Raw genomic sequence first — 19717 nt, 5'->3', positions numbered from 1 at the left:
TGTACATAATTTCATTTGGAAGCTAAACATAAAGTACATGGTTTTTACGTATGTGGTAAACTTGTATTACTTCACGAATGTAAACTAATATATGTCTAGCTTGGCCATGTACACCTGACAGATCAGGCAAAATGGAGTGGTAGACTTGTACTTTGAGTAATCCAGTAAATTGAGCAATATAAATCTGAGTTCCTCCACTGTTCTGGGTTTGTCACCTTCATGTTCCCCAAACTTTATTGTGAAATGCAAGTGCTCATTGACCGCCAGTTCCTTTTTGAATCGCTGATCTGTTGAGTAATAAGCCAATGTGTGCCTTGGGTTATTGTGAAAGATAAGGTCAACTACTTTCTTATGTTTGCATCATACCTTATTTTTGGTATTATCGTAGCACCTAGAAGTCCCAGTCATGGACCAGTATCCCTTGTGCTAGATGTACAAATGCAGAACAAAAAGACAGTTCCTGCCCCACACAGCTTACAATCTAATATGTCACAGTCAGGTATGAATACACCTAAAAGAATAACGCCAGTGAATAATAGTCAAATAGTCAAGGCTTGAATTATTCTTCTTCCAAATTATTTTCTGGTGATTAAGTATTCTTAATACTGACTGGCAAACCCGTTGGTTAAAAAGGGTAAAGTGTAACTTTGTGACATACCATATATTTTCTCAATTATTAGTATTTTTTCAAAGGTAATGGTTCTATGCAGGGTGGATTTGATTGAAATCAAATTGATTTAAATCATGATTGAAATCACTAGTCAGGAAGACTCAATTTAATCATGGATTTCTGCATAAAAGTGCATTCTTGTTGGTGGTTATAACCTTAATATATATTCTTCACAACTCCGAGATAGATGTAGGTTTCATTTTTAGAAGGTACACACTATACATTATTAAAGTGGTTTAGTTTGAAAACTTTTCAGATTAGTTTTACAGCTATATCAGAAATGAATGATTGTTTATTTCATTTACCAAAGGAAATTGAAGCAGATTTTATGAAATCATTGAGCGGTAAACTAGCTCCAGTTCAACAGGTTAATCTTTAATATTTGGAGGATTTTCTTGTCATGCTGTATTAGGAGGAGAACATCACCAGACATTTAAATTGTTTTATTTAACTGAAACAACAACATTATGTATTCTGGATTTTTTTCTTCAACAGCAAACATATTTTAACAAAACCAAGCATATTAATTTTTTAATGTAGTTAAACATTCAAGTTTAACAAAAACAAACCTGATTTTTAAATTGTTAATTAAAATAGTTAAGTGAAATATTTAAAAAACAAAAATTAAATTGACTGTCAGTCAAGTGAACACGAGAAACTTTAAAATATTGGCTTCTGCAGCTAACTCAGTCGTCTTCACCTTCATTTTCCTGTTTGTTCATAATCGGGAAAAGAAAAACAAGCTTTCCTGCTTTTTCAGGTCCCAAACTATTTCTCAATTTGGAATGAATATTCTTTCTACACTGGCAGAAGAAGCTACTGCTGTTAAAAGTGAGATTATCACTTCAGCAGTCTCTGAATCCAGGTGCAGAAGTGACTTTCTCCAGTTCACTGGTGTGACTTGCTTTAAAACCTCATCTGCAAACATATATTTCTTGAATGGTTCACCTTTAGCTCTGAAGTTTATTATAGTTGGCATTATGGAGGGATGACTGCTGGATGTCCATGTCATAGCCAACTCCTCTTCTTCATCAGTTAAGGTTTGACCCTAATACCGAGTATTGAGAATATTTGCACGAAAATGAGCTGGAGAATAGTACTTGTCCCATTCATTTTCTGTCATTGCATATTTCTTCATAGAATCAGAGATTATTAGGGTTGGAAGGGACCTCAAGTGATCATCTAGTCCCACCCCCTGCTCAAGCAGTACCAATCCCCAAATCCCTAAATGGCCATCTCAAGGATTGAACTCTCAACCCTGGGTTTAGCAGGCCAATGCTCAAACCACTGAGCTATCTCCCCCCCCTTTTTTTAAAAAGATCTGTGATGTTGCACTCCATATGATTTTATGAAAATATGCTAATGAGTATGAATATAATGTAACTGGCGTATGCTTCATGAAAAAGGTCTCTTGTAAGGTATCAATGCAAAGCTTATAATTTACTGAGTGTGTTCATTCTATATGTGCCAATATATATTTATGCCTGTATCTGTAATTTTCACTCCATGCATCTGAAGAAGAGGGGTTTTTTACCCACGAAAGCTTATGCCCAAATAAATCTGTTAGTCTTTAAGTTGCCACTGGACTCCTCATTGTTTTTGTGGATACAGACTAACATGGCTGCCCCTCTGATACATTCAGACAAATAGGATGAAGTATCATTGTATCTGAAACTAGAAATATGGACTATAACTCTGAGGTCCTATTGTAATTATGCAAAGTGTGGGCCATTAATGGTGGTTTTGAATCTTGATGGCTCTGATTAACCAGGACAATTGACTGTAGACGGCTCTGTTTACTTGCAAGTCTTCCTGTGGGTCAGGCCAGGAAGAATGAAGGCTTGGGGTCTCACAGGACATGTCACCTGGTCTTAAACTTGGTGCTTTTCCATTTAGAAGGAGGAGTGCGGACCCAGAGAGGCAAAAGATTCCCACCTTGTGCTAAAGCTATAAAAGGGGGTGGAACAGAACAAAGGGGATTTCTCATGACTGGAATCCCCTAGCTACCACCTGAGCCGGAACAAGGACTGTACCAGGGGAAAGGATTGGGTCCAGACTAGAAAGAAGTCTAGTCTGTGAAAGAATAAAAAAAAAATTCAGTAGTCTGCTTTTTGCTTACAAGGTTAGTGAACAGTTAAATCAGTGTCAGTCATTAGCCAGATTCTGGACAGCAGCCCTACTAGAATGAAATTAACACATGATTTTTTGAGGGTGAGGTTTCATCTGTAATCAGTTTCTTAGTGTATCAGGCTTAGACTTGAGTGTGTTTGTTTTATTTTGCTTGGTAATTTACTTTGTTCTGTTTGTTATTACTTGGAACCACTTAAATCCTACTTTTTATATTTTATAAACTCACTTTTTGCTTATTAATTAACCCAGAGCAAGTAATTAATACCTGGGGGAGCAAACAGCTGTGCCTATCTCTCTATCAGTGTTATATAGGGCGAACAGTTTGAGTTTACCCTGTATAAGGTTTATACAGAGTAAAATGGATTTATTTGGGGTTTGGATCCCATTGGGAGCTGCGTGTCTGGGTGCTAGAGACAGGAGTACTTCTTAAGCTGTTTTCAGTTAAGTCTGCAGCTTTTAGGGGACGTGGTTCAGACCTGGGTCTGTGTTTGCAGCAGGCTTGCGTGTCTAGCTCAACAAGACACGGTACTGAAGTCACAAGCTGGCAGGGAAAACGGGCTCAGAGGTAGTCTCAGCACATCAGGTGGCAATCCCAAGGGGGTCACTGTGACCTAACCAGTCACAATCTCACTCAGTTCCTTCCAAATTTCAACAGCATCAGCAATAAAACAGCTATTTCCCTGCATTTTGTTCAAGGCTACAGAACTTTGACTGTGACAATGCCATCTACAGTAACTCCCCACTTAACGTCCTCTCACTTAATGTTGTTTCGATCCTATGTCCTTGCTCAACAACAGAACATGCTCCATTTAAAGTTGTGCAATGCTTCGCTATAACGTAGTTTGGCTGCCTGTTTTGTCCACAGTTGGCAGCCCCCCCATCAGCTCACCTACGCCCCCCTCTACAGCACCTCCCAACTGCTGGCAGACCCCACAGATCGGTGCCTTACCCCTTTTCCTCCTGCTCACGGCAGTCAGCTGGTTTGCGGTGTTCAGGAGGCAGGGGGGAAAAGCAGGACTCGGCATGCAGGTTCCCCCTTCTTCCCTTGCCTCCCGAATGCCACAAGCCAAATGATTGTCATGGGGAGGAGTGAGGATGCGGCGCACCTCCCCCCTGTCTCCTCCCCGCAGCAATCAGTTGGCTTGCGGTATTCAGGAGGCAGGGGAGGGAAGGGGGAACTTGCATGCCGAGTCCTGCTTTTCCCCCCTGCCTCCTGAACACCGCAAGCCAGCTGATTGCTGTGGGCAGGAGGGAGGAGCGAGATGCGGCATGCAGAGTTAAGGGGGAGGGAGGGGAAGAAGAGGTGGGTTAAGGGTGGGGACTTGGGGGAAGGAGTGGCATGGATGGGCTGAGGGTAGAGCCCCCTGCCCCTGGTGCTTGCAGAGTAGGGGAAGCTGCTGCTGCGCAATGTGTTTCTCCTAGCCTACAGCACCTTTAGCCTCCTTGCCTGCCTCATTGTCTCCAATGCCAGTGGGCTGTGCCGTGTCTGTGTGTGGAAAGGAGGGGGCACCTCCCAACTAGAGTACTGTATGGCCAAAAAAAAAAAAATTCCTGGAACCTAACTCCCCCCCCCCCCATTTACATGCATTTTTATGGCGAAATTGGATTCGTTTAACATAAGTTTCACTTAGTCACATTTTTCAAGAACATAACTACAACGTTAAGTGAGGAGTTACTGTATTTATTTTTTCACGATTTTGTTCAAACTGTCATCAGATTAGGCCCAACACTCTGCCTCAGCCCTGATCCCCATCCCGCCCTCTGAACTCCTTGGTCCCAGCCTGAAGCACTCTCCTGCACCCCCAACTCATCCCCAGCCCCACCCTGGAACCAGCACCCCCAGCCAAAGCTCTCACCCCTTCCTGCACCCTAACCCCCAATTCCATGAGCATTCATGGCTCACCATACAATTTCCAGACCCAGATATGGCCCTCGGGCCAAAAAGTTTGCCCACCCCTGCTCTAGACCTTTTTGCACAGTGCTCAATTTATCCAGCAATTTGCCTGTGACAGCTGCTCTGTTGCATGGACTTTATCCTGGTCTTAATGACTGAACCATGTTAATGAAGTGTGGGTTTTCAATCATATGGAAAGGAGAGTGTTGAATAAACAAACGGGGCAATTTTTCCATCAGTTACCGTGTGTGTGTGTGTGTGCGTAATCTGCTGTTTCTTATCACAAACTTATCTATGGTTATTTCTGGATGATGGAGTTTTTTTTGCTACAGGTGATATACTGTGGCTATGTGACATACATGATGTGACTGAAATGCTATCATTGGCAGATAACTCTGAAACTATATAAAGTGATGGTGATCTTGAAGGTGGATAGTCTTCAGAATCCTGTATGTTGAGGATGGATTCTCCTAAACAAAATAAGTCAGTGCAGTTATTTAATTATTATTACCGTACTGCTCATTTAGTAGTAGTCATTGCATTCACTGACACTCAGTACTACTTTAAAGGTGAAATTGTAAAAGGAAGATCTGCCTATTTCAGCTATTTATTTTTTATCACAACTGCATCTAAAATGATAGTACCATAGAGTAACTACTATATTTTTTACTCAAACATGAGAATTCAAGGATAGTCCAGAAGGAAGATAGGCAGTCCTTAAGAAGGAAGTATGAAATAAAAAAGTTTACCAACCTGAAGATCCTGCATGTTCAGACATGTTCCTCTCATCATCTTCAACCCTGCTTCCTCCTGAGCATGTTATCTCTGGAGACACACATTCACAGTTTGAGAACTGCAAAACTAAGTATCTCTGATGGTATCTTCTAGACTAGCGGTTCTCAAAGCCGGTCCGCCGCTTGTTCTGGGAAAGCCCCTGGCGGGCCGGGCCGGTTTGTTTACCTGCCGCTTCCACAGGTTCGGCTGATCGCGGCTCCCACTGGCCGCGGTTCGCTGCTCTAGGCCAATGGGGGCTGCGGGAAGCGGCGTGGGCCGAGGGATGTGCTACCGCCCTTCCCGCAGCCCCCAGTGGGCTGGAGCGGTGAACCGTGGGAAGTGGGAGCTGCGATTGGCCAAACCTGCGGATGCGGCAGGTAAACAAACCGGCCCGGCCCGCCCGGGGCTTTGCCTGAACAAGCGGCGGACCGGCTTTGAGAACCACTGTTCTAGACTGAGCACCGAGTCCCATTGGGTAGTTAGAAGATTTAGGTTAATTTTTCTATAAAGAAGCCCCTGGAAGCCCATATGATTGGGTCCCTAATCCACACACTACTGGAACTCATTTAGAAAACTTTTCTTAGACATTACGTGAATATATTGTCTCATATTATAGAATTAGAGTTTATAATCCCTATTCCATGATGATATCTTTGAGCTATAATGTATCTTTGTGTTTTTCCCTCAAAAAAAGGCGATTTTTTTTTTTAAACCATTGATTGATTTATCCTGGGTCTTTGCATTTTTTTCACTCATTACTTGTTTTCTGGGCAAGTAATACCATTTTTGCTCTGGTAATTGTGATTCTCAGTGTTTGAGGGAAAAAAATATCCTCTTACTTAGCCTATACTTGGAAGTTGTTAGTATATTTATATAAACACGTAGAAGTTATTTTCTCTTGTGGGCTTTCCAAGATGTCGCATCTTCTCAGTTGATTGAACCGTAGAGGACTATCATACGTTTGTCATCTTGAGTGTTTGAAACAAATTTAATTTCTTTTATCATCTTACTAGTAAGGTGGTTTAATTAAGGTAATGTAACATTTTTATTATTGGCTCATTTATTATACTTTTATTTTTAACTCCTTTCATAGACATTTACATTAAAAATCAATGAATTGTGTGTCAAAGCAAAGAATCTTATACACAGGGCATGTAATGACACCTACAGTTAAGGTTGCACAGGTGTTTCCATTTTTAGCTGCTTAAACTTTGTCACTATTCTATCCCTGGGGCTAAAATTTAGCAGATAGGTTCTTATCCCTGGGGTGTGTGTTGTTTATGCAAAATCAGATGTTTTTGATGGCGAGAACTTATTTTCCCGCTTTTTTTAAAAAGCAACTATTTTTGCACCAGCTTTAGGTGGTAGATTTGAAATTTGGCTAGGAGACAGTTTTTAGGTTGTGGCGGAACCTTTTGAATAATCTGCGGCACCTCATCACAACCTGCACTTAGTGTGAAGCAGTCTTGTCTCTGCCTGCTGTAGATCAGCTCGCTGAAACCACCAGCCTCTGGCAGCACACAGCGCTACTTTCCAGGCTCACTTTTCCCGTACTGGTAGCGATAGACACGCACCAACCCCCTTGTTGGAGCATTCCATACAGCATCCAGTCCCTTATCCCCTGAACACTCACAGAATTATCAGGCCTGCTAGTGTCAAAGTAACAATATACACCAGCTTGTAAGATTCACCCCATGACCAGCACTTTGCTACCACTACAGGCTTAGGTATATTTATTTTGTTAATATCACAGAGTCCAATTCCTTGTTTTCAACCATGCCTGGTTGAGACCCCATTTTCATGAAGCAAAAGCACTGTCAGCCCCCCCCCCCCCCCGAGTGAAGGGTGCCAGAGTCTTGTCTTACCTCCAAATAGTCAAGCAAACCTTTGGAGTGCACCCACCAGGTAGGATTTTCTCCCCCTGCAGATTTTTTTTTCTTCCTGTTTGATTCTTTTTGAAGTCTCCACAATTCTTCATTTGCGTTCAGTTAAGGTTTGTGATGCGAGGCATGTTGTGAATCAGTCAATATTCAGTTTGCATGGACATTTCTTGTCTGATAGAACCTGTTGGGCACCTTTGCTGGTGACTAATGCCTTAAAACAGGCTAAGGTCATATTTTGTGTGTTTTTTTAATATATATATTTTTTAATATATATATATATACACACACACACATGTTAAAATATAATATATAATATAATATTATATATATACCACACATTATATAATATAAAAATTCCTTACATAGTATTTGTACATACGTTTCACAATAATATGAATAACCAGTAACACACTGGATTTCATTTGAGACTTCACATGGTATTCTTTGGTGAACTTGAATGTACATACCAAAATCAGAAGATTGCTGTAACCCCCTTGTCAGTTGGTAGTGAGGTTCTTGGGACATGTGTACATGTGCAGAGCCAACCATAGGAAGTTCATGGGCAGAGCTGTGCATTTCTCTGTGCTGAGTGAAAGAAGCACCATTAGTTTTGAGACTTGCATTCATGCCTGAGGGAGAGAGCATTGAGAGAAAAAATCTAGGGAAAATGATTCTGCACAGCTCCTTTCCCCACCAAAATGGCGTGGGGGTAAGAAACTGCAATTGCAGCAGTTTAAAGAAAGGTGTTTTCCTGGCTCAGAGCCTAGAACATTAGTTACAAATGTAACTGGGTTTCATGAGGCTGAATGTTCACAGCCCATATTTAGCAAGACCTCACACCTCTAAGACAAATATAATGTGACTTATGCTTTGCAGATGACTGAGGATAGCCCACGGTTAAAGGAAGTTTTTGGGAGAATTGAGACTAAACCCAGGGTTTCTGATGTGGTAGATCCAAGTCTGCTCCATTATGCCCTAATGTATCAAACAAAAAAGTATTGCATCTCTGCGTTTGGCCTTGATATCTGAAAGATGTGGCAGCTACTTTGTGCTCACTGGTGCAATGCTCTTAAATCCTCTTTTGAAAAAACACAATGTAAATCCAAACTGTCATGAACTGTGTGTTTTCCAGATTTGGAGGGAGAAAACCAGGGATTGAGGGCAAGAATTTAAAAAATAGAGGTCTAAAGTTAGGCCCTTAAGTGAGATTCTTAGAAATGCCTAAGTCATTTAGGTGTGCAAGTTCCAATGATTTTCTGACAAATAATTAGGAGTTTCACATTCTACCCCTAAATCTGTACTGAACTTTTAAACTGTTTTAGAAAAACTTGGCAATAGGCGTTTGATAGTCAATAAGCCTGGAAGCATAATCACTGGGTGTGAAATCAACAGGCCTTCTAATCAATATTTATGAGTGAAAGTGTGCTGTGTTGTGCATGTGGGGTGAGCAAACTTAGCTGTGTAGTGAATGTCATTGATTGCACATTTTAAATGCTGCACTTCACCATGTGCATGCAAGCTTGGGCAGGTCACTTAATTTTTCTCTTTTCCTCTCACCTGTAAAATGATGCTACTTATTAGTACACATCTTTATAAAGTGCTTTCTAAACCTACAAATAAGTGCTGCTATTTCCATTTCATAAATGTGAAAATGGACACAAATTTGACTTCTCTGGTTGGATTTGTGGTTAGTGGATTTGTGTGAAAATTGGTAAATAAGTTAACTTCTATTTACTTTACTAATCCCATATCTGAAATGGGACTACACCTCAATAAATTGCTTTAAGATTTACAGTGGAAGCAGAAAGTGATTTCATAAGACTTTTTGCTAGTTTTAATTGATCTTGTTTTTTGCATCTATTCTGCACCAGTTACATGGAATACTAGGCACTGGATGCATGTAAAAGTGGATCCTGTGGCTTGACCCTTGCTCTGTCTTAGCTCACCCTATCGCAGAGTCTTTCGTGCAGGTCTTTGTGGGACAGGCAAAGATTCTCTGATTTAGAAAAATAAAACACTAACTTTGAATGTTGTGGACCTAACAAGATGTGCAAAAATCTGTCAGTTTGTTTCTGTTTGCAGTCCCATTCCTCTCTTTTTGTGTCATCTTAGGTTGCCAGAGACCTGTCTCATCTTTTTTTTTATTTGATGAATAAATATTTCTAAAAATATTAAATATAATTAGGTAATGCCATTAATATTTGTAATAGTATAATACTACATTGACTCATAAATAGAATAACGGTCTTACTGCGAGCAGTATACCACTAGAGAAATTGTATCAGACTAAAAATTTGTGAATGCATTTTAAGGAAAATAAAAGTCAAGCCAGCAGACCACTTTAAAAAACAAACAAAAAAAACAACCCTTCCTTTCCCTCCCCATGCTTACCTGTCCAAGGCCTGTTCTACCAACCTTATGAGTATCTTAGCTTTTAGTGGTCCTATTGATTAGTCACAGAAATTGAGTGACAGTAAATATAGTGAACTTAAGGAACGATTAGCCTTGTTCTGATTAAGACTGAACAACAGTTTATGTGCAGCGTTCTTGCAAAATTTTACTTGTTCACTCAGAAGTATATTAATTTCTTTTTTTGACAGGCATTTTTAAAAAAATACTATTTGGTCTCTCTTCTGTGCTAAAAGGTGGATGAGTAGATTTTGTGACCTTTTTGCAAGGTTGATGTACAATATATGTCACAATTTTTAGTGTGCCAGAGCAGATTAACAACAGGGTTTTGGCAGTCATTAGTATATTTAATAATAATTGGCATGTTCACTTCCTAAAAACCTTTACCAAAAAATACAGAGATCATTTAAGCGTGGGTTTAGCAAGAAAAGAGAAATGGTACTAAGGAGGTATTAAGTCACTTAAGTGTTCAGAGCCTGTCATCATCACATGCTGGAATTAATGTTTCAGGGCAGTGAAATACTCATGTTTTGACTAGGGCTGTCAATTAATTGCAGTTAACTAAAACAAATTAATTTCGATTAAAATTAATCTCTATTAATTGCAATTTTAAGCAATTGAATATCAATGAAAATTTATTAAATATTTTTGTGTATTTTTCTACATTTTGAAATGTTGTAATAGAAATCAATACAATACAAAGTGTACAGTGCTCACTTTATATTTTTATTACAAATATTTGCACTGTAAAAATGATAAACTAAAGTAATAGTATTTTTCAATTCGCCTCCTACAAGTACTGTATTACAATCCCTTTATCATGAAAGTGTAACTTACAAATGTAGAATTTTTTGTTGCATTGTTTTGTTTTTGAATACAGTTATGTAAAACTTTAGAGCCTACAAGTCCACTCGGTCCTATTTCTTGTTCAGCCATTTGCTAAGACAAACAAGTTTGTTTACATTTATGGGAGATACTGTTGCCTACTTCTTGTTTACAATGTCACCTGAAGGTAAGAACAGGCGTTCCCATGGCACTAGTGTATTTTTCTCCAAATGTCTTGAATGGTGGGCTCACTGTAGTGTTGTGTACTCTAGTCCTATAGTTCCTAGTATAAAATTAAGAAATTGGTGAGCATTTCAAAGGTCTCTAATATGCTCTTTGGTGTCTCAACACTTTTTTTTCTAAATGAGAACATTGTGGAACGTGGAATCCGTTCTTGAATATAATTTAATTTTAAATGAAGCCTTTTTTGAACTTATTGAATGGTCTAATGATATGTGGCTTTTAAAGTTAACGTCACAAACATTTATTATTGCATAGGCATTACTAAAGTTATTTCCATTAGTCTGTGTACTCCTAGCATTACTGATTGTCACAGTTCCTAGGCTAACTACACCTCTGACTGCTTTTGGTCTCCTTGAGTGCACTTCCTCAGGCTGCTAGCTGTCACCTTTCTCAGGATAGAATCATGTGATTTCCCCCACTCTTGTACTGGGTTCTGGGAGTAGCCCTCTGGATATCAATTGTGATTACCTCGGCTGGTCTGACGTTTGCCCAGCACCTAAAATCTGTTTCCTCCGGCAGCAATGACAGTGGTAACGAGTGACCAAACAGCCTTTTTAAAGTAAAATATTATTTACTTAGAACAAAAATATCTCAGCGAAAACATTTTAAAACAATAAATACTCTGCCTGTATGCTTGCTTCTTTCGAAGGCTTACTGTTCCCTGGAACTGGAGAAGGCTCAGGCTTGTTTACATGTCTGCAGGACATGTGGCTGTCTGAGATCACTGACAACTTCCAGCCCCTGGCAACTGACAGTCACCCCACCTCTTGTCAGGGCTTTTAGCTGTTCAGTATCCTTTTGATCTCCAGGCTCCCAGCCTGGAAATATTAAGACTTGTTTATTTGCTGGAGACAGGACATAGAATTGTGAAAGTCAGTAGTTTCACCTGTTGTCTTTCAAGTGTGTGCTGCGATATTCTTATCTGAGGAGCAATTGATTTGCCTCCCTAAACAGTCTCTGTTGCATTCAAGCATTATAGGTGAATAATAAACATATTGGGGCAGTAGAATAAGTTAGTCTATTTCAGTTATTAGGTTACATATCAGATCTTAAACTATTCAAAGGTATTTCCATGTCATCACACTTCATTTCAGATTTATTTTAAGGAGGAGTCTCATCTTTGACTCACTGTTGCATATAATTATTCTGATCTAGGAAAGGGCTGTACTTTGTACAGGTCACAGCAGACTCACAAAGCTACATGCAGTGTAACTGTAGTCAATTACCTGTGACTGAACCGAGAAACACAGGTAATTGAAAAGTCAGAAAATTGAATGGTGGAAGCTAATTCAGTTTGCCTTTTTCCCCTTAAGCAATAGCTTCATACAGTTATTTCTGTGTACATCAGCAAGCATACACAAGGCAGCTTCAGGAAGGTACCTTTTCTATAAGTAGTTTTCATTTCTAAGTTAGCATGTTAAATAATAGAACTTAAGATTTAAATGTTATAAATTTGCATGTGATTTAAGCGAATGAATACACACACACACACACACACACACACGATAAAAATGTACTTGGATTTTTAAATATATCAAATTTAAAAATCCAAGTACATTTTTATCCCATATGTAATTTATATCTAATGTCCACCTTCTTACTGTGTATACCAGGGGTTGGTAACCTACAGCACGCGTGCCACCTTTGGCACACAAGCTGATTTTTGCCTGGCACACGGCTGCCAGCCAGGGTCCTCACTGCCAGCCCCACTCAGCATGCGCGGCCGGCTGAGTGAAGTGGGGCCGGCGGCTGGGACCCCAGACTGGTGGCAGGCGCGCCCCCCAGCTCCCCACTCACCGTGCTCAGGTTGTGCTGCTCCCGGGAGTGTGAGCTGCCGGGGCACGGGGCCCTGAGCCTACTGAGGGAGGGACGGCGGCGGCAGACCCCGAGGGCGGCGAGGGGGGAGCCAGGGGGTGCATGAGGCCCGCTGCCTGCATGCATGTGCTGCAGGAGCCTCCTCCAGGGGGGGAGGCACCGGGCCGCAGCCTGGGCAGGCGCGCCCCCTGACTTCCCCCCTCACCGCACTCGGGTTCTGCGGCTCCCGGGAGTGTGAGCCGCCGCTGCCCCTCCCGCAGCTCCCCCCCTCCCGCTGCCTCAGCACTCGGCGGGAGAGGGGCTGTGTGCACGGCAGCCCGGCAGCATGTTTTGCCTCCACATGGAGCCAGTGTCTCACTGGCATGGGCCTGGTAAGGGGAGTCCTGGGGGGGCAGTCAGGGAGCAGGGGGGGTTTAGATGGGTCGGGAGTTCTGCGGGTCCTGGCGGGGAGTGGTTGGATGGGGCCTGGGAGTCCCCGGGAGTCTGTCTGGGGGCGGGGGTGTTCATAAGGGTTCGGGCAGTCGGTACAGGTGGGGGTAGGATCCTGGGGGGCAGTTAGCGTGGGAGGGTTTCAGGAGGGGACAGTCAGAGGACAAGGAGCAGGGAGGCTTAGGTAGGGGGTGGGGTTCTGGGGGGGCAGTTAGGGGCAGGGGTTCCAGGAGGGTGCAGTCAGGAGACAATGAGCTGGGGGGCGAGTCTGACTGGGGCAATCAGGGTGGGAAGTGGGAGGGAGTGGATGGGCGCTAGGGCAGGGCTCTCCCCTCTATTTTGATTGTTTGTTTGAAATATGGTAACCTTAGGCGAGGGGGGAGCTGGGGGGCACATGGGGGCTGGCACCTACATACATCCACTGCAGCCTGCAGGCGCCCCTGGGGGGGGGCGCAGCTTGGGCAGGAGGGGCGCAGCTGCTCCCTGCTAGTGGTGCCACCACTGCCTTTGCAGGGCTTCTCTCCCCCTGCACCACGCTGGCTCCTCCATGGCTGGGGCTCGCTGCTGCCGCAAGCGGGATACTCTGGCTCTCTGGTGCCTCCGGAAGGTGGCTCCTCCCTGCTGAGCTGCTGCAGTGGCCCAAACCCGACAAAGCCCATGAGTGGACTCAGGGCAGGGGCCACCTGGGTGGGGTTGGGAGGGCTTGCCGGGGGGCTGTGCACCTTCCAGGGGAGTTCAGGGGGCGGGGAACCTGGTCTGGGGAGCAGCCCCTGGGCATGGCTGGCCCCTGGGGTCTATAAAGGCTTGTTGAGGATTTGCCCCTCAATGAACTGATGTGCAAGGTGGAAGTTTTGCCTAGGTGGCAAAATACCCAGGGGGTGCGTGCGCCCCAGGTTAAGAACCACTGCATTAAACTGATAAGATCTGCATTTTAATTAAATTTTAAATGAAGCTTCTTGAACATTTTAAAAAACTTGTTTACTTTATACACAACAATAGTTTAGACTTAGAGAGACCTTCTAAAAATGTTAAAATGTATTACCGGCACGCAAAACCTTAAATTGGAGTGAATAAGTGAAGACTCGGCACACCACTTGGGTATACTGAAACATCTACAGACCATTTTATAAAAACAATTCCTCCTCTGTTTGGGTATGAAAAGATTAGGAAAAACTTGAGCTGTGTGCATGCATGTATGAGGTGTTCTTATATATCATTGGTTCTCAACCTGCAGCCCACGGGCCGCTTGCAGCCTAATCAGCACACAGCTGCGGTTCACGTGACCTCATTGGCATACAGGTAGTGTGTATATATTGTGTGGCTCCTGCCCATATAACCCAGAGAGAGCTGTATATGCAGCTTACAATGATAAATAGGTTGAGAACCACCATTATATATGAGCACACATGGTAGCTGTAAGCTGGAGTTGGGAGTAGCAGGAAGTTCTGCTCAGGGAACCCAACCTTTAGGCAGCAAAGATGATCCACTGAAGAGCATAAGGCGGAATTGTTTACAGATGTCTAAGGCTGTGTGTCTGTCATGGAAGTCACAGATTCTGAGACTTTCCATGACTTCTGCAGCAGCTGGTGCTACCTCAGGGGCTGCCTGAGCTGGGCAGGTGCTGGGGCAGCAGCAGCAGTTTGGGTGTATGGGAGGGGGCTCAAGGCTAGTGCTGGGGGTTGGAGTGTGGGGAGAGGAGGGCTCTGGCTGGGGGTGCAGGCTCTGGGGCGGGGACTGAGATAAGGGGTTTGGGGTGAGGGTGCAGGCTCTGAGGTAGGGCCAGGGATGAGGAGTTTGGGGTGCAGGCTGCCCCAGGGGCTGCAGCGGGGAGAGAGGACTTCCCCCTCCCCCCCAACCCTCTCTCACCGCAGCAGCCCGAGGCTGGGGGAGAGGTGCATCTGCACGGCCCTTGATGGCTTGCTGCATGGCTGTGCAGCTTAGAGGGAACTTAAGAGGGGAGGGGAGTTGACGTCTTACGTGGGGACTGATGCTGGAGACTAAAGACTCCAATATTTTGTATTTCTCACAGACTAGCAGGTTTAGTCTTCAGATTGTTTGGAGTGTGGTAAAACATTCAATACATATGTTTGAGTAGATGAATGTGAAGGCATGTGAGGGGACAGGTGGAAGAGAGATCGTATATAAGTTAAAAAGTCAAGTATTGAGAGATTTGAGAGTGAAAAGTGGAGAGAAAAAAATAGGTCAGAAGTAGACAATACAGTGTAAGACAAGGAGGTGGGGAAAGACAGCTATAAAGAAGTGGAGATAGAGAAAGAAAAGAAGAAACAAACACTAAGGAAAAGAGAGAGGGAGAGATTCCAAGATTTCTTTCAGGAAAGAAAGGAATAGAGGAATGAAGTCATGATGGAAAAGAGGGGATAACAAAAATGAGAAATGTAGTAAGTTACACTTTTAAGTTACTAAATAAAAAGTTTTGATAGTTACTCTATTTAATGCTATGCAGCAGTGGTTCTCAAATTTTTGTACCGGTGACCCCTTTCACATAGCAAGCCTCTGAGTGCAAACCCCCTTATAAATTAAAAACACTTTTTAATATATCTAAGACCATTATAAATGCTGGAAGCAAAGCGGGATTTAGGGTGTAGGCTGACAGCTCGCAACTCCCCTATATAATAACCTCACAACCTTCTGAGGGGTCCCGACCCCCAGTTTGAAAACCCCTGAAGAAATGGTGCACAATGTTATTCCTTTAAATTGCAAGGGTCGTGACTGCTTAGATATTTTTCATCCTGGCCAGTAGGCACAGTTCTTGGGTCAGGTAAATTTTCAGATCTTGATAATACATACAAACGATGGGAAATCCTGAATAGGTTCTAAATTGGGCTGGCTGGAAACACACACATTCTGTTGTGAAAAACTTTGAAGTTTTTTCATTTGTTTCCATTCTGATGAAATTTTTGTAAACTTGAGCCACTCCAAAGTAGCCAGTAGCCCGCTGCTTAAGGCTGTCATTTGGGAAGTGTGGGACTCAATTTCAGGTCCCTGCTCCAAAGGCATGGAAAAGGCTGTAATGTACATGTACAGACTTACACATTTTAAAGTGTGTATGAAATTTTAAAATAATGAACCAACTTTAATCAGACTTGGATTCTTTCTCCATCCTATGTGAGGAATATGAAATAAATCAAATTTGATGTTTGATATCATCCCTCATTGTCTTAAGCAAAAGGTCACCTATATGATGTGGAAAAAAGTCTCCTCTGTATTTTTCCCACCATCTCTGGGAATTTTGCTGAAACTTGATAAATATTTCATTTTTTTGGCTGAGATGAGACACTGAAAACTTCAGCCCAAATTAATTTGGATTAGGGAAAAATAAGTCGAGTTTAAAATAGAACCTGGAACTCAATATTAACTATAGAGTTTGCTACCAATGAAGCCCATACAGACAAACCCTGTCTCTTGCAAACTCCAGTTCTTTCAAAATTGTTTTTAGTCCAAAGCATCTGTGTGTTTCCCAGTCTTAAGCTACCATATCTCCCGGATTTTACAAAAGTCTTGCCGCCCCCGCCAAGATACTTGATTTTACAAAAGTTTACTTGTAATAGCCTAAGAGAAACTTTGAACCCCAGCACCATAGAGATGCTTATTGGCAAACATAATTATTTCTTAATGTGGAACTCCTGCATCTAAAATGAGTTGGTATTTATAATTATTTGTCTTAATTTTATCCAGATTTTCTGCCTGTCAAAGGCATATGCCCTCATTGAGTTCCAATTAGGTGGTGAATTTTATGTTAACTGGAAAACATAAAATGCTTTTTTTTTTTTTAAGCAAGCTTGTTTTAACTTCAAACTTTTTTTAATTGCAGCATAACTCCACAAATTTACCAGAAATATTTCTTCAGACAGATGAAAATGAGACGTTACAGCACAAACAGCCTTTTTTAATATAAATGATTAAAAATAGTCTCTTACTATTTGACTCTGACAGATTTATTGATTATATGGTCTCTGGAGTGAATTTGCAATAAATAATAGTTATTGGTTTGACAATTATATAATTTCTTGCTAGATATCCAGCAACTTATTGATATGTTTGATACTTGAAAATTGGAATTTTGGTCAATCCAGAGTTAACATTGACTAACTATAATGGCTAGGGAAGAGACATTCTGAGTAAAGTGAGGGAGAGGAAAGGGAACAGTTAGAAAAGAAGAAAAAATAATGGTAACTAAAGATATTTGCCCTTGTCATTCAGACTAGAAATAGTGTTTTCTGAAAATCCGTTTTGAATGTTAATATGCAAAAGTATTTGTGAGGAGCGGTCAGTAACCTTAAGAAAGGAATGTATACATGGCCTTTACTTCTAAATATTGACTTTCTCTCTCCCCTCCCCTTTTATGGTTGGATAAAGCCGGATATAAATTTAATTTTAGACACACAGACATTGGGGTCTTCTTATTTGAGTGTGTCTGAAATTTATTTTCATGGTCTCTCTCCCTATCTAAGTGCTAGTACACCCTGTGGATTTTTAGGACAGGGTATCACAATGTGACACCTATTGTTTGTGTGGAATTTACTTAATGGAAGTCTAGTTTCAGCAGAAAAGCTTTTGTTGCAACACACTTTCAACCATATTCAGCCAAATATCCCTTTGGAGTCTATACAGATAAGTTTCCATGGCACCTAATACTTACTTAGCTGACACATTTGGTATTTCTACACAGCTGTAGAATACCAGCACTGGCTTTCTGTTCTGTTTCGTTGCTTGTGTAGACATTGCACCTATGATGGTATAATGGTACTGGCTACTACTGATACTCTCTGTCAGAGCAGTATCTAAAAAACAAACTGTCAGCACAGGCATACCAAATCCAGATATATGTAATAGCAAATACTTGTAGAATAATGGGGGAGGGGATTAGGGGGAAAACTTGCATCAACCATTTGAAGGTAGTAGTTCTGCTCCCAGAACCAAAAGATTGTGTATCAGTTTTACACATCTTAATACGCTTTGAAAACTTTTTATTTAGTAATAGTTTTGTTGCATGATACATAAAGACAAAGCAGTGAATGCGCCAACTTGGCAGGAGCCGATGTGCTTTGGTTTACTTGTTGAAATGCTTTAGCTATAGAAGATCTTTGATTAGCATATTAGTAGGGTATTTAATGGTTTGGAAAGGTCCAAGAACAACATCCCTGGATACTGGATTGTTCTCTTTGGTAACAGAACTACTATGAGAATATAGAATTTGCCATAGTAGAACAGACTGGGGGTCTCTAACAGACAGTACTAGATGTTTTGGAAGGAAGTGCATTGGACAGTTACAAAATAAACTATCAAGGGTGGAGGTTTCTTCCTAACTCCCGTCAGTTAGGGATAGTCTACACTGCAGCTGGAAGGGTTTTTCCCATCATGGGTAGACAGATATGCTAGCTCTGCTCCAGCCAGTATGCTGAAAATAGCGTTGTGGCCATAGCGGTACAAGCGGCAGCTCAGGCGAGCCATCTGGGTACAAACTCCCCTGATGTCATGGGTATGTAGTTAGCCACTGCTGCTGTGACCACAGTGCTATTTTTAGCACACTGGCTTGAGTGCATCTGTCTGCCTGCCCAGGATGGGAAATCTGTCCCAGTTTTTGTTTAGATGTTACCCATAGTGCTTGAAACCATGAAGCTGAAGGTTTGTCTGTGCTGGGTGATACCATAGTAAAAGGAGGCAGTGCTTGATGGCAGGCAGGAATCTAGGTCCCAGTCAAGGTCTCATGGGAGTCCACAAGGAAGAAGGCAGGACAGATGAACCCAATTCTATAGTTGCTGGTCTGGTTGATGTTGGCAGCTGTTGCTGTGGAGCTTCATAGATTTCAAGGGCAGAAGGGATAATTATGATCATCTGCTCTAACCTTTTGTATAACACAGGCCATAGAACTCCCTGAATTACTTCCTATTTGAACTACAATGTTTCTTGAAAACAAATCCATTCTTTACTTAAAAGTTGCCAGTGATGGAGAATCAGTAAATGGTATGATTAACTATTCTCTCTGTTAAAAATATACACCTTATTTCTAGTCTCAATTTGTGTAGTTTCAACTTCCAGCCATTAGATCTTATTAAACCTTTGTCTGCTAGACTGAAGAGCCCCAAAAGACTCTAGGAAAGACTGTTTTCTGGTGACTGTCATGAAAGAGAATTATTTCTTATAAAGCATTTCCTATGTGAAGGTCGTTGGTGCTGTTATGGCACAGTATCCCTTAAGATAAAATTTATCTAGTGTAACAGGATATTCTCATTATCCATATCTTACTTTTAATTGTTTGTATTTAGTAGCTCATTGTGGCCCAAATGCAGCAAGAGTTGGCCAATCCAGTTTTAAGCCACTACTCCATGAGATGAGCAAAGGTGGTAAAATACAGTATTACATTATGACAACAGCAAAATAATGTTTGAAATCACATAGAAACAGATAGTTTGAGGAAAGGGATGACAAGTGACAACCACATCCTGTATGGCTGCATGATTAGTTATGAAGATAGCAAAAATATGTTGAGACTGGAAACCAGTAAATGTCAATGACGAAATTCATCTCTGTAGTAACTGTCAGCTCTTGTGAAGTAACAGGGATGAACTGGGCCGAATGTGGATAGGCCGAATGAGGATAGGCCTCAGTTCACTTATTTCTTTT

General features: G+C 41.8%; 1 protein-coding gene across 8 annotated transcripts in view; it reads left to right on the top strand.

Annotated features, from left to right (window-relative positions):
- Positions 1-19717, top strand: part of NDFIP2 (Nedd4 family interacting protein 2) — an 84193-nt gene that overhangs the window by 20557 nt on the left and 43919 nt on the right. The window lies entirely within an intron of this gene.

Source organism: Mauremys mutica, chromosome 1 (genome assembly GCF_020497125.1).
Source record: "Mauremys mutica isolate MM-2020 ecotype Southern chromosome 1, ASM2049712v1, whole genome shotgun sequence".
NCBI classification, from domain to species: Eukaryota; Metazoa; Chordata; order Testudines; family Geoemydidae; genus Mauremys; species Mauremys mutica.
Note: the sequence above shows the minus strand (reverse complement) of the source record. Positions and strands in the feature narration are given on the sequence as shown.